At 38.9% G+C, this 13,897-nt stretch overlaps 1 protein-coding gene across 2 annotated transcripts in view; it reads left to right on the top strand.

Moving 5' to 3' along the window:
• LOC113021322 (ephrin type-A receptor 6-like) overlaps positions 1-13,897 on the top strand; it is a 79,045-nt gene that overhangs the window by 37,615 nt on the left and 27,533 nt on the right. The gene's annotated exons all lie outside the window — the stretch shown is intronic.

Below are 13,897 nucleotides of genomic sequence, written 5' to 3'. Positions count from 1 at the left end.
ACAGTACGATATGTAGTGAAATGCTTGGACAACTGCTCGTGACCTAAAGAAAACAAAAAAGGAAAAGGCTATGAATAAGATAGGAAATAAATATGAAAAATTAAAAAGGTTAAATTTAACTAAGAAGCAATAAAATATAAATTAAGGTTAAAAATGAAATAACTGTACAACACAAATTTGAATGAAGGGTAAATTTAACTGGGAAGAATAATTAGTCCAATCAAAATAACCTAAATGTGATCCACTGAACAGATTACAAAGGACTTAAAGAAACTGTTTACTTGTTTCAGATGGTCTTTGGCCTGCTCTCTCAATTAGACAATGATGGAGGGCTAGCTGGCTAATTGCCTTCATTTGTTAGCTTCACAGCTAATTTAGCTCACACCTAGTTTTTGCTAAACCTTTCTTCAACCTTCTCTTTCATTACAAGACTCAGACTTACTTGTAATTATGGCAGGAGCTAAATTGAGCCACAGTGCATGATTACAATTGAAGAGCACTCCGTGTTCCTTACTATATTTTATAGACTTACAGCTGATTGGGGTGAAATTCATGTAGTAACCCTGTGGTGATGTAGTTACTCAGAGCATTACAGAGAGAACTCCAGCAGTCATTAGTACAGCTGATATGTAGGATAGGCTCTAATATCGCCTTTATTTGCTCCTCGGGTGTAATTTTTTTTTTCTTTTTATCTTCTTCTCTTTTATCTTCCTTTTATTTATCTTTTCTCTCTCGCTCGCTCTCAATCATCTCAAGTTAAACAACACAGAAGCCTGTCAGGAGAGATTCCAGATGAGACGCCAGCTTAGGAGCAGTACTCTCATGGTGTCCCTTTTATATGTTCTCCATCTCTGCTCTCCTTTTTCATCCCCTCTGGCTGCCAGTAGTTGCTTCTCTCAAATGTACTCAACCCACTTGGCAGTTGAAAAAGATGTCTGTGTTAGCGTGTTTTATCACAATGTCTGATCCTCACTCTAATAAACCTAAACTGACAAATGCTGTTTATAAATTTAACAAATCAAATTAACTATCCAGAGATATGAAAGAACTGTGAAAGAAGAATAGTGATGAAACGCACTCACCAGCCACTTTAATAGGTATACCTACTCAATTATTTCTTAATGCGAATATCTAATCAGCCAATCACTTGGCAGCAAGTCAGTGCGTTAAGGCATGTAGACATGGCCAAGGCGACCTGCTGAAGTTCAAACCAAACACCAGAATGAAGAAGAAAGGTGATTTAAGGAACTTAGAACCTGGTTGCTGGTTCCAGATGGGCATTTGTGTACATCAGAAATTGCAGATCTGCTGGGATTTTTCCACAAACAGTCTTGAGGGTTTACAGGAAAGGGTTTCAAAAAGAGAAAATATCTAATGAGCAGCAGTTCTTTAGGCTGGGATGTTGAGGGATAATGGCCAGACTGCTTTGAGCTGATAGGAGTGCAGCAGTAACTCAAATGACCACTTGTTAAAATCAAGGTAAGCAGAAGAGCAACTTGTTGAACCTTGAAGCAGATGGGCTCCAGCTGCAGAAGGTCTCACCAGGTGCCACTCTGATGAACTAAGAACAGGAAACAGAGGCTACAGTTCATGCAGGTGTACCAAAATTAGACAGTAGAAGACTGGAGAAACCACACCTGGTCTCATGAGTTTTGATTTCTGCTGCAACAGTTGGATAGCTAAATACATCAAATATCATAGATCCATGAACGCATGGATGTATCCTGTCTTGTATCCTGCCCATCTGAGCATAGTTTAAACACCACAGTCAATCGGACAGTGTCCATCCCTTTATGACCACAGTGTACCCATCTTCTGATAGCTGACTCCAGAAGGATTATGTGCCATGTCACACATAACAAATGCATGTTATTGAGTTGACTCAGTAACATGCATTGGCCTCCACAGTCAACCAGATCTAAATTTAATAGAGCACCTTTGGGATATGGTACAAAGAGAGATTTGTATCTGCCAAATCTGCAGCAACTGTGTGATGCTATCATGTTACTATAGACACTGATCTCTGAGGACTGTTTCCAGTACCTTGTTGAATCTGTGCTGTGAAGAACTAGTTCTGAAGGCAAAAAGCTGCAACCATGGACTAGCAAGCTGTAACTAATGAAGTGTTTTTCCTGTGATTTCTTTAGCAGCAACATCAGCTTTAGCATACACGGCTGCATGCACATAATACTTAAGCAACAACAATGGTGACATTAAGGTTAATTAATGCGATTGTAGATGCAGTCACTGAATACTCATATGTGGTTACATCCTGCAATCAAAAGCATCGTTGGCATAAAAAAAAGCTTCAACATATAACAACAACATCTTAAAAATTAATTAAATAATTAATAAAATAACTAATTAAATTTCAGTTGTTAATAACTTTTGCGGGCTGTAACTGTGGAATATTTCAAAATTTAACTTCAATTAGTAAAATCAATTAGTAAAATATTTGATCTGATTTTTTTGTGATCAGCTAATCGAGTAAGTACTACATCTATAAATCAAACAAAAAGAAAGAGGCAGGCTGAGCATTTACCAAAAGCAGTACCCTCCTGTGTGTTGTCTTTGCTTCGACTGGGCCTTTTCCCATCTCTGCAGCGGATGCATGAACATGAAACGAATATTGATCTTATTATCAGATTGTCTGAAGGAAAACAAGTGCATTTCCCAAAATGGGTGTTCCTCTTAGACTCACGCATCTACTGTAGGGTCCCTAGTGAAGGAAACCAGTGTTGCTTTTTTCTTTGCTGCGGTTGTTGCTGTGGTCAGAAACGTCAGGTTATTTCTATCAGGGATGGTCTACTGTGGAAATCTGAAACAGCGAGAGCGTCAGCGAACTTACCGTTAGGGTTTAAAGTGGTGATGAGTAGAAACAACGCATAATGGCATGATAATTAATGATTTATGACCAATCACCCCTCCAACCCCCCATCAATAATTTCCATAGGTCCGTCAGAGCATATGCAGTAATGAAGATGTGCACTTTGCTTGGAGTTGCAGGAAGTTTAGGCATGAACTTGCGATGACTTCTGCTTTCTCCTCGTTTTCATTTTGGAACACTGCTTCAAAGGGTACTGTGATCAAAGCTGTCTGAGAGGCAGCATGGGGAAAGAGCAAAAGAGGGAGAGAGAGGGGGAGAGAGAGAGAGCGAGGGCGAGAGAGAGAGAGAGAGAGAGAAAAGGGAAAGCCCCAGCCTCCCAAATATAAGCAGAGCTCTGCACTAACACGTCCATCTTTCCCTCCCAGCTGCCTAAACAAAGGCATCAGCGCTTATCAAAAGCTGCTTTCCACCCCAATAGCATTCTGCCAGACTGTTCTGACATCTCAATCGAGTGTCTTATTATTCTATTCCTTTCATTCGTTGTCAGCCACAAGAGGATTACTCAGAGATAGGCTGGTTATATCATGACCTAGATAAGGCAACATCATAGTGCTAATGCTATTTGTTCCACATCCTTTCGTCACAGCAGCATATTCATAAAGAGGCAGTGAATTGTGGGTGAAGCTAATAGAGATGTCTTTTCAGATTTCATGTGAATCAGAGTCGATATGCAGACGAAACCAGAAACCCACCAGTAGGATAAGTGATAAGTCTCAGAAGCTGAGAAATGAAAATATTATGGTTTCAGCAAAATCTTCTTAATTTTCTTAAAAATGCATTGCATTTTTTAATTAAACTCCACCTAATCCAGCACAGTTTTCCTCTTTTTAAATAAAGTTAATGGTAAAAATGCAAATGAAGCAATTTAGGAGCAACAAGCTGAAGTTGCTTAGTCTCTATTTTTGTTGCTTTCTGTCTTTTGCCACTTACCCTGACCATGCCACAGAGCTACAGGCTTTGACAGTAGGTTGCTCACTGATGACTTCCAGCCTGAAGTTGTGACCTTTAAATTTGAGTAAAATGGAATAGGAAATGAGGAATCGATACATCTCTTAGGTGTGTCTGAGTGTTTGTGCCCCTCTTCTGTCCATTAAGGACTGTGTTTACTCTGGCCTGTAACGCAGCGCAGACGAGAGCATCACTCATTCTCTGTGAACTTCCTATCTGCATATCAAAGCTGAGAGTCCAGGGTAAACATACTCTTCAGCTCCATCTGTTTCTGACAACGTAAAGCCAAGAGAAAACTTCCAACCCCACACATCCAAACAACTCAAAATCTCTTGGTTGGTACGTCATTACATTCCTGCAAGTGTGCAGATGTTGCACTTCACCAAGCTACAGTAGGTTACCTGCTGAAACTTCAACAGTTGATGTGTTTTGAATAACTGTGGATAGCTTCTCTTATCAATGTTTTATGGAACGAATCAAGATGTATAATTCATTGTAGCAATGAAACCACAGAGAGCTATCACCTAATGTTGAATTTCACCTTATCTTAAATCTGTATGTCAGCAGCTTCCAGCTCAATGTTTGGTTTTACTTACTGTCCTTATTAGCAGTAATTTCAGCAGACCAGCAGCAAAACGAATGGCACTTTAGGATCCTCAGCTATCATCTGATGATGGCCTGTGGGGACAGCGGCCATTATTTTGGGAATTTTTATGGAGCCAGTTGTCAAGCTTTCACCCAAAGGATTCAAATGCAGGACACAGTCGAAACAGTTTTAATGAAAAGAAGTCAGGAAGAAATAACAACAGTGAATGATCAGAGGTCAGTCTTCAAGCTGGGATTCTGATCAGGGAAGTATTTTCAGGTAAGTTGTTACTCTGGAATTTAACATTCAGACACAGATTTTCCAAGTGGAATAATACTCAGGTACTGTAAGTTTCTTCAGGTAAGTGCAAACAGGAATTGGCGATCCTCTCATCTTTCTTCAGATTTAGGGTTGCAGTACTTGGAGCTCCACTGCTAGCAAGCTTTCAACAGCAGTTGGCATAAGAGCAGGTCAAGCAGGTATTCAGGTAAGTACAGTGGGGCAAAAAAGTACTTAGTCAGCCACCGATTGTGCAAGTTCCCCCACCTAAAATGATGACAGAGGTCAGTAATTTGCACCAGAGGTACACTTCAACTGTGAGAGACAGAATGTGAAAAAAAAATCCATGAATCCACATGGTAGGATTTGTAAAGAATTTATTCGTAAATCAGGGTGGAAAATAAGTATTTGGTCAATAACAAAAATACAACTCAATACTTTGTAACATAACCTTTGTTGGCAATAACAGAGGTCAAACGTTTACTATAGGTCTTTACCAGGTTTGCACACACAGTAGCTGGTATTTTGGCCCATTCCTCCATGCAGATCTTCTCGAGAGCAGTGATGTTTTGGGGCTGTCGCCGAGCAACACGGACTTTCAACTCCCGCCACAGATTTTCTATGGGGTTGAGGTCTGGAGACTGGCTAGGCCACTCCAGGACTTTCAAATGCTTCTTACGGAGCCACTCCTTTGTTGCCCGGGCGGTGTGTTTTTGATCATTGTCATGTTGGAAGACCCAGCCTCGTTTCATCTTCAAAGTTCTCACTGATTGAAGGAGGTTTTGGCTCAAAATCTCACGATACATGGCCCCATTCATTCTGTCCTTAACACGGATCAGTCGTCCTGTCCCCTTGGCAGAAAAACAGCCCCATAGCATGATGTTTCCACCCCCATGCTTCACAGTAGGTATGGTGTTCTTGGGATGCAACTCAGTATTCTTCTTCCTCCAAACACGACGAGTTGAGTTTATACCAAAAAGTTCTACTTTGGTTTCATCTGACCACATGACATTCTCCCAATCCTCTGCTGTATCATCCATGTGCTCTCTGGCAAACTTCAGACGGGCCTGGACATGCACTGGCTTCAGCAGCGGAACACGTCTGGCACTGCGGGATTTGATTCCCTGCCGTTGTAGTGTGTTACTGATGGTGACCTTTGTTACTTTGGTCCCAGCTCTCTGCAGGTCATTCACCAGGTCCCCCCGTGTGGTTCTGGGATCTTTGCTCACCGTTCTCATGATTTGTATACCTCTATACAAATCTGGAAACAAACACCATTTCACAAACTACAGGCCTGTCTCTTTACTACCTCAATTCTCAAAAGTTCTTGAAAAACTGTTTAAAAACAGACTGGAAAAATTTATAGATAAACATAAACTACTCACTGAGAGTCAGTACGGATTCAGATCAAGCAGATCAACATCATCGGCACTATTAGATTCAATAGAATACATCACAAATTCCATAGACAAAAAGCAATATGTGGCTGGGTTATTCATAGACTTGACAAAGGCATTTGACACTATAGATCATGATATATTAATAAGAAAACTGGAACGTTATGGTGTCAGAGGGGTAGTTTTAGATTGGGTCCGGAGTTATTTAAGTGACAGAAAGCAGTTTGTGAAAATAAATGGTGGTTGCTCCTTATGTATGGACATTGCTTGTGGTGTACCCCAAGGGTCAGTTTTGGGTCCAAAATTCTTCAACTTGTACATTAACGACATCTGTAAAGTGTCCAAAGTATTAAAAATGGTTCTCTTTGCTGACGATACAAACATTTTTTGCTCTGGTGATGATCTGCAGAATTTATTGGAGGATATGACTAATGAAATAAGTAAAGTGAAGTTCTGGCTTGATAAAAACAAATTATCATTAAATTTGAATAAATCTAAACTTATGTTATTTGGAAATAGTAGTTTAAATACAAATGCAAAGATTCAAATAAATGGTGTTGATATTGAAAGAGTCAGTGAAAATAAATTTCTGGGGGTAATAATAGATGAAAAACTTAACTGGAGAGCTCACGTAAGATATATTCATTCCAAAGTATCACGAAGCATTGCAGTACTAAACAAGGCAAAACAGGTATTCGACAGAACATCACTTCATATTTTCTACTGTTCACTGGTTTCACCATACTTAAGCTATTGTGCAGAGGTCTGGGGCAATAACTATAAAACCACATTACATTCACTTTTTACTCTTCAAAAGAAAGCAATTCGAATCATCCACAATGCAGGTTATAGGGAACATACAAACTCACTATTTTTGCAGTCTGAAATATTGAAAATTGACGATATAGTGAAATTCCAAACAGCACAAATTCTATTCAAAGCAAAAAATAAAGAACTGCCAGGTAATATTCAGAGTATGTTTTTTTTGAAAGAAGGAAGTTATAATTTAAGGGGTTTTTGTAACTTCAAAACAATGAAGGTACGTACTACAAGAAAAGGCTTTTGTGTTTCTGTTCAAGGAGTGAAACTATGGAACAAACTGAATATGGAATTAAAGCAATGTCCAAACATAAAACTGTTCAAAAAGAGTTATAAAAATATGATCTTCTCGATCTATAAAGAAAAGGAAAATATTTAAATTAAGTGAATGTCTCTATTTAAAAACAAACAAACAAAAAATTCATGATGTGATATTATAGTATATAGTATATCAGAAATCTGTTCACTATTTTTATTACAAATTATATCAGTAAGGAAGCTGACTAAATATTCACTGATCATTTATGGGACAGGGGTGGGATTAAATAAGTGTATACTTCTTCCCACTCCCTTTCAACATGTAAATTAATCAGAATGTTTTTTTGTATGTAATTTGTATAGTATATTTTTTCTCTCATTTCTTTTCTAAATGTACTTGTATATTGTTCACATGTTGAAATAAATTACCAATCAATCAATCAATTTTGACCCCACGGGATGAGATCTTGCGTGGAGCCCCAGATCGAGGGAGATTATCAGTGGTCTTGTATGTCTTCCATTTTCTGATGATTGCTCCCACAGTTGATTTTTTCACACCAAGGTGCTTGCCTATTGTAGATTCACTCTTCCCAGTCTGGTGCAGGTCTACAATACTTTTCCTGGTGTCCTTCGAAAGCTCTTTGGTCTTGGCCATGGCGGAGTTTGGAGTCTGACTGTTAGGGGCTGTGGACAGGTGTCTTTTATACAGATGATGAGTTCAAACAGGTGCCATTCATACAGGTAACGAGTGGGGGACAGAAAAGCTTCTTACAGAAGACGTTACAGGTCTGTGAGAGCCAGAGATTTTCCTTGTTTGAGGCGACCAAATACTTATTTTCCACCCTAATTTACAAATAAATTCCTTACAAATCCTACCATGTGAATTCATGGATTTTTTTTTCACATTCTGTCTCTCACAGTTGAAGTGTACCTCTGGTGCAAATTACTGACCTCTGTCATCATTTTAGGTGGGGGAACTTGCACAATCGGTGGCTGACTAAATACTTTTTTGCCCCACTGTATAAGAGACCAGTCGGTGACCTCCTGGCAACCACCTGTTGCTAAAATGTATTTTCCCCAGCTGGCAAAAAACTGGTACAAAAAACAAGGCTTTGTCATTGCTGTGGTCGCTAGCATATTGGTGCGGTCATAGTTTGAATTGAAGTGACGGACATGTCTACAAACACAGCCCAGCTGCTCTCAAAACTGTGAAAAGTGCAACTGAAACAGGAAACAGGGATAGTTTCCCTTCAGCGTAAAATTTGTGCACTTTGAAACATGTTGGCTACAGCAGTGAGACACAAGTTTTACTTTGAACCTTGCCTGTTTCCAATTTGTGAGCACTTTCTCAAATTTACAGACAAAAATTAAAACATGAAACTACAGGTAACCATGGAAATCTGCTACCAACAAAAGTAACTTTCTTTGCAACCTATTTGATCCAGTAAAGCCAGCATCCTCCAGGAACCATTGCCAACCAGTTGGGGAATACAGATCTCCCTAGTAACCAGTAGCTGTATCATATCCAAAATGGCTGACAACTTTTGTTGTGCATGATGTAATGTGAGAAACCTCAGTAGCCTAATATCACCCATGCTTATTCACCCAACAGTGCTGGGGGGGGGGGGCTATGTTGTGGAAATGACAGTCTTCACTAGTGGGGATAGTTACAAAGCTTTCTTTGTTATGAATTAGTGATGCATGTTTTTATTGAACATTTGAAGATAAAAAAAAAACCCAGAAACTCTTGCAGAGGACATAAAGTCAGAGATAGAAACGACAAGGAGCAGGTGCATCTAGTACAGGTAGAGCTGCTGCAAAACCCCAGCGCAACAAATTCTGGATCCTTGGCTTTTAGTTAGCAGTTAGCGTTAGCAGCACATGCTGCGTCTGATGTGAAAGGACCTTTATGCTGCGCACTGTGACTCACAGTCATGGTCCCGGGTCAACCCTGACTTTGTGTTAAACTAATCCTAAAGTAATAATGGTATTTCTAACCACTGATATACCACAACTTTATCCTTTCAGCAGCTGCTGAAAGTTAGGGGACCTAGCTTCTATCGGATATTTATATAGAGATCCTCCAGCTTCAAACTGTATTACCCTTCAAGGACCTGCAGTTCAAAAAAGCGCCCCTCCGACAGCCAAACCCATCTGTTCTCTGATTGGATAGTTAAATTTGTGATTGACATGACATTGGCCAATCAGATGAAAGGAAGAAAAATGGGGTCAAATTCGTACTTGTAACTTGAAACTTGAGTTTAACATGTATTTTTTGGCTGAGTCCACACATAAATCTTTTTACAGACACACAAATTCTTTTTACACATACAAATCCTGATTTACAAGTACAAAATATTTATGACCACAATTTGAGCCCATAGTCTCCCTTCAGTGTAATTTTTGATTGTGCAGGATAGTCCAGTAGAGAGTGTAGCCAAATGTTCTTTTGGGCAAAGCTTTTTTCTCCTGTGGGTTCCTGCTCTTTGTTTTGGCCAGTTTTTTATTTTGGGGTTATTTTTTGTTGTTCTTCTTCTGTCTCTCTAGTTTTTACACTTCTTTGTACCTTCCCTCGTGTCCATTGCGATAGTTTCAACTATCCTCTGAAATGCTAACATTCCTGAGTCTTTCTGTTGATGTGTTATTATTATTCTTTATACTGACCTGATGATTGTTATTCTCTCTGATCTGAAGAGGCCAATCACAACGCTTGTGTGCTGCGTTGATCCAACATTATTACATTTCTCTGGAGGTGCACGTCAGGCTACCGTGTGGGGTTCAGAGGGGTTTGCTATTACTTTGTAGGTTACGACATAGATTTCCTGCTGAAGCATAAAGTGGCCAATAAATGTGAGAATGTACTGTTAAATGGGGGGAAAAGAAGCATATTATTCCTTTTAATAAAAATACATGACATGAAGGAAGATTACATGACAAAATCCCCCCAAAAAGTGGTAGCAAACAAATAGCATTACTTTGTGTGTGTGTGTGTGTGTGTGTGTGTGTGTGTTTGGAATGTTTTTTCTGACTTTTGGACAGAAATATCAGTATGAGTATTGTAATTGCTTTTTGGTGGTGATCTTCCTAGCTTATACTAGAAAGCAGGGAGCAGCTGGAATTTCAAATGAATCAGTGTGTTTGTTGCCTTTGGCAGGACCTCTGCATGGAGAGAAGGTAATGTCCAGATGAAGGTGCCTCAAAAATTGAAGCTGGGTGACAAATTACTCTTCTCATTAGGACCTAAGCAGCAATGTGATTTTGGCAAGGATTTCCGTCTGGATGTCAATCTTTCATCTCATCCTCTTTACATCCAAATTTATGCTCATTTCTTTCCACCTATTTATCCATAGAGTTTTTTCCCGCCTCTTCCTTTGTTACATAGTATTTTTGCTTAACTATGCATCACCTGTCATTCAAAGTTTAATGAAAAGCTTTCAACATTGCTACTTAAAGAAATATAGTAACATTTGATGACCTGGTTTCAAGAAAAAATCTATTAGAATGAAAACGACAATCAGTTTTGTTAATCAGGAGAGGATTTGGTTTAATGGTTATCATTTTTCAAGTTTGCATCATTCACTGTTGGTCAAATTACAGTACGTGGCAAGATAGCTGCACAGCACTTTTCCTCTCTCAGTTCTTGGATTGATTCCAAAGTAAATCCTCAAAGTAGTAAAATATATTCAAAAGCAACATAATTATTGACTTTTCTGCAGCTTTCTTCATTGGAGAATTCAGTTATTGAGTTGCAAGGTATTTTTCTTGGAATTTGCTTGAAGTCATAGAGGGGAAAAATAGCAACAAAATAGCAGGACTCAGTAGCCCTGCAGTGTCATATATATATATAATATGTATGCAGAATGGGGAGAAAGTAGCAGATCCTCACTCTCGGCAGCTCTATGCCTGTTAGAGGCAGGTTATATAGCAGCTTATGTAAGTAAAGTTCAAACTATGTGATCTTACTCAAATGCACCTTGGTAGTTGTGCTTACCATCTCACCTCATGTTTTTATGTCCACATACAGGTAGTGACTGATCTTTTTGTTACCTGGCGATTCAAATGGGAAAATTATAAGTTGATTTAAAAACTGTCCTTCACAGATCAGATCACAATCAGATTTGTTTTAACCAAGGGTGTTACACATACAAGGACACTTCAGTTGATGGTGTTTCCACTATATACAGTCCTGTGAAAAACTAAATATGCCCTAATTGAATAGAACCAGCAATAACTTTAATAATGCTCTGTATGTCTCATTCTTTCACATCATTGTAGAGGAATTCTGGACCACTCTTCTTCACAATGTTGCTTCACTTCTTTGAGATTAGTGGACGTTTGTTTAGGCACAGCTTTCTTATATTTTGCAATATAGCTAAACATCTCCACTCCCAAAGGACATTGTACCAGAGGTCTTGCAGTTTGCAAACCTAAGCCATGTTCTTTGTAGATAGAAGATGCTTTGTCTTGGCAACTCTAACAAACAGGCCTCACTTGTTTAGTCTTAGTTTTTGTTATACTGTCATGAACTTTAACATGCTAACTGAGGCATTCAGAGTCTTAGATGTAGCTCTTCTTGGTAGTTTCTCTAAGAATTGCATGGTCTGACTTTGTGGCTAAATTCTCATCCACTCCTGGGAAGATTGTGGCATTGTGTTAATACACACCTGAATGCTCCAAGTCAGCAAACTTTCAAAGCTTTCTAGAGTTGCTCACACTCGCCGTTGATCAATTAATCGAGTTCATCTGATTACCAGCAACTGGGTGTTTAGAAAAGTCTAAACAATATATGTTATATATGGATTCATTATACACAGAGTAGGCTTACTGCCAACCACAAACAGATAAAATATAAGACAAACACATGCGTAAGGAAGTAGACTGGTGCAGCACAACGATTATGCATTATGTGTGAAATATAATGTTGTGTACATGTAGAACTGTTGTAGAACACAGTCATTGTAGATTCAGAGCAGAATGCAATACCTACCTAGACTACCTAATAATAAATACTTGGCATAGGTACAACTTAGTTGTTTATGAGGATAATGGCAGTGGGAAGGAAGCTGTTTCTGAGTCTGGTTGTTCTGGTGTAGGTGGATCTGTCACACCTGCCGGAGGGGAAGAGTTGAAAAAGTTGTGTCCAGAGTGTGAGGAATTTCTGATCATGTTTGCTGCCTGCTCACTGGTTCTTGAGGAGTTCTGGAGGCTGGACAAGGGGACGCCAGTTATTTTCTCTACATTCTTTAGAGTTTATAGTAGCGCTAGTAGTACTAGGTAGGTAGTCATACTAACCTGTTTTGTGTCTGAAGCAGACTGCGCACGACAGACTTGATGACCGCAGTGTAGAACTTGATCAGTAGCTCCTATGATAGGCCATCCTTCCTCAGCTGAAAGGACGTCAACTGTTGGGACTTTTTGAATAGAGTTGGTGTTGGGCTCCCACTTCCGGAGCTGAGAGATAATAGTGAACAGGAACTTGAAAGACTCCACACTTGGCACAGGGTTGTTTGAGCAGAAAATGTCAAGTTGTAGTGTGTCTGGGGTGTTTTGATAAACATTTATGTGATATACTCATAAAAGTGGCTATTTTCTATGCTAGTTCTACTATTTTACATGCCAGACTTGGCAGAGGTACCAACTCTGGCATGGTATCCCTGCCAGGCTTACACTGGCAGGGATACTATGATACAATTTCAGTTTTCTTTGGAAGAAGAAATGAATTTTATCCCACACTCACAAAAAAATACCACTCTGAAGATTAGTGTTTAGTTAGATCAGTTTCTCCGTTCGGTGAACAGGACGGGGGAGGTGTATTTAAAATAGTCCAAGTTATCTTCTCTTTACATTAATTTTCCAAGATTATGTGACAGACTGCAGTTTTTCCTGTCTTATCTAGTGTAATAATATCAGTGAGAAAGTTTCCATCACTAGGTTGACTAAAGTAGCAGCAATCCAGCTTGAGGGAGGAAGTTTCTTTCTCAGTCATGCAGTACTCTCTTGAGTATTGAAAAGCTGATGTATGTAGATCCTGGAGAAACTGCACGAACAGATTTGGTGTCACTGCAAAAATGACTTTCATGAAACATTATATCTTAGCATTACTATATACACACACAAAAATAATTGAATATAATTGATTTCAAACAGTAATAATCCTCCATCAGTCATCCTTTGTACAGTGCTGGGGACTGTGTCACAGCAGGACATCATTTATCACGCTTATGATAAAAAAAGGCTAGCGTCAATAGAGAATTTAAAGTGGTAGTGTATTTCAATGGAGGCATTAATGCATTAGGCAATATATGAAGATGATGTGATTACGGAAAAATAAAGTCAGTTAACTACTATGTATTTTTGCTTACTTACAGAAAATATATGAAGATATTAAAATGAAGCTGAAATTATATAAACCTTCTGGCTTGATTGAATTTCTCAGTGTATATATACAGTATTTCCTATTTCTTTAATTATTATTCCACCCACAAGTATATATATTCTCACGAAAGAAAGAAAAAAAATCACTCAACTCAACTGCAATAAAATGGCAATAAAATCATCCACAAATTCCCAGAATATTAAATAACTGCACTATTAATGCTTTATTCTTCTGTGCCAAGATAAGTCTGGGGAAAAGGAGGCAATCTGCAGTGGTTTTTCCATCTTCTGATAAGCCTCGAGGGAAAAGAGCGACGAAGAAGACGAGAGATGGGAAAAGAAAAAAAT

This window comes from Astatotilapia calliptera, chromosome 1 (genome assembly GCF_964374335.1).
Source record: "Astatotilapia calliptera chromosome 1, fAstCal68.1, whole genome shotgun sequence".
In the NCBI taxonomy this organism is placed as follows: Eukaryota; Metazoa; Chordata; class Actinopteri; order Cichliformes; family Cichlidae; genus Astatotilapia; species Astatotilapia calliptera.
Note: the sequence above shows the minus strand (reverse complement) of the source record. Positions and strands in the feature narration are given on the sequence as shown.